Genomic DNA, 2,464 nt, shown 5'->3' with positions numbered 1-2,464 from the left:
TATATATATATATATATATATATATAAAATATTATTATTAATAATAATAATAATATTATTAATAAATAATAGTGGAAATAATAATTTAATAATAATAATAGAATGGTTGTGTGAGAAGCTATTAAGGTTTTAAATCTGTGCCTCCAATTAACTTCAAACTAAGAAATATTGATAGTGAAAGACTGCTTAAAATAAATTCATCCTTAATTAACATAAAATTAATTATACAAGGTGAGTGTAAATATTTATAATATACGTAATAATAAAAATAAATTGATTATAATAATTGTATTCGTATAATGACACTAATAATAATAATAATAGGCCTAAAATTATAATAAAAACAGTACTAACAGCATCAGAACTACAACAATGATGAAAAAATAGAATAATAATAATAGTAATAAGAATAATAATAGTTAATATAAAAAAAATTGAACAAAATAATGTTTTGTAAGGGCACATTAAGGCATTAAGATTTTAAGAAACTGTGCCTTCAATTGACAAAAAAGCAAAAAGGTATTGATAAAGACATTAAAAATACATTCAAACAAGCAAGGTCAAAAAAGAAGAGAATTAATTGCATCAGTTTAATTTCTAATTTATTATTTATTTCTAAAAATATTTTATTTAAGTTTGGATTCTGAGCTGAAGCACCAAATTATCAAATTATCATATATATATATATATATATATATATATATGATGATATATATACATCATCATGGGTCTAGGCCTATGATAAATTTCTGTAGTATTTTTGTCTGTTTGCGTACGTCTGTAATTAGGCAACTTTTCCGTAGAAAATAGGCCTAAGTATTTGAGAAGTCTGGTGTTTGTAGGACATGCGTGTATTCCTGCTCACTTCTGATTGATTGGTTGGTTAAATTTGGTTGACACTCTAGAAAGGCCAATTATTTGCATTTTCTAGTCCATTAACCCAATCTAATGTAGTTTTTAGGTGTTTCATAAAATGTAGAAATACTTTTTTTAGGACTCCTACGGAAATAGGCTTGTAAGCTATAGGTGCTCTCAATTTCATTTATCAGATCTCATTGTGATTTTGTTTTGATTGTAAATGTTTTATGTTTGATGAGAGCAATGAATATTAAAAACAAACAAACAACTTAATAAATATTTTTAAAAAAACAAGCAAACAACTTCTCAAGCTCTACTTATTTTTTGTATTTTAAGGCAGATATATTTTTAAAGTATTGTGTAATAATAGTAAAAAGTACTATAGCAGTCTGGAAGGTGAGTGTATCTAAGCTGGTAAATCGTGTCAGATAATTCGCCATCTATTTGAGGCCCAGGCTTAGAAAAAACGTGTGCAAGATCTTGATAAAATGCCTTCATATCCAGTTTTTTTTAAATGCCTTTGTAGGTCACATGCAATGTCTCTGCACCTTTTCCTGTCCTGTTGAGGTCCAATGCCAGTTAGAAATTTGAAAATACCATAGTCAGATTCCGATTCATCTTTATTCACTATATAACTTGGAGTGGAGTTGAATGGTTTAATGGTAAAGATGCCTGCCTTGTAATCACAAGGTCTTTGGTTCAATTCCTGTGACGACTGGATTTTTTTTTTCACGACCAAAAACAACTCCACTCCCTAGCCTCAGTAAGAGACTTGGTTTATAAAGCATCATTCCATCTCTGGGGCGGATGCAGGATTTGGTGGTAGGGTGCGTGAGAGTCCACACCGCCTCAGACCCACTAAGGTTGGGGGCTAAAAATTAGCTACCACCTGGTCGCCAGTGGCAACCTTTTTTGGTGTCGGGCGATAAATGGTGACCCTTACTGGCTGGGTTCACGCTAACCGATCGCCATGGGTGAAAGCTATTTTGATTGGCGAAAAAAATAACAAACTGCTTTTAGCCATTTTGATGAAGGCTTAAAATCATTTAAAAGTTTATCGTTTTTTCGTTTGAGCTCCATTTTTCGCCAATCCATAGCCATGCAACGTTTATTTGTATTGTTGTATTGGTAGTCTAGCTGCGAACATCATTGCGTGCTTCGCAATTTGTTATTTGTTTAGGCAGGGCAGTGGCTGTATGACGACTACATGAAGGTGAATAACCTCATGTATGACGAATACATGAAGGTACTATATGCACGACAGCCAGCTAGCTGGTAGTGTACCCTTTGTGTGCAAACTGGCGACAAAGTATACCTAAAGGCAGCCAACCGTCTTGTACATAATGACTTCCGAGCTTGTGTTTATCATGGAGAGGACTACCAATGCTTAGATCAAGGCCTATGTGTGCAATGGTGGTAGAAATGTCATTAAAAATTATTATCAATGATTTTGTGTTCTCGCCTGATATGTAAAATAAATTTAAGTAATGTGTGTAATATTATGAGAATGCACCACGTGGGTTGCTTTGTTACACGGTGTAGGTATACTGTATACTGTATACTATAGCAGAGTGACGGCAGTAGTAGCGGTTTAATCTCCCAAAGC

This window comes from Anneissia japonica, unplaced genomic scaffold, assembly GCF_011630105.1.
Source record: "Anneissia japonica isolate Jap-2015-1 unplaced genomic scaffold, ASM1163010v1 scaffold5825_len372023_cov165, whole genome shotgun sequence".
NCBI classification, from domain to species: domain Eukaryota; kingdom Metazoa; phylum Echinodermata; class Crinoidea; order Comatulida; family Comatulidae; genus Anneissia; species Anneissia japonica.
Note: the sequence above shows the minus strand (reverse complement) of the source record.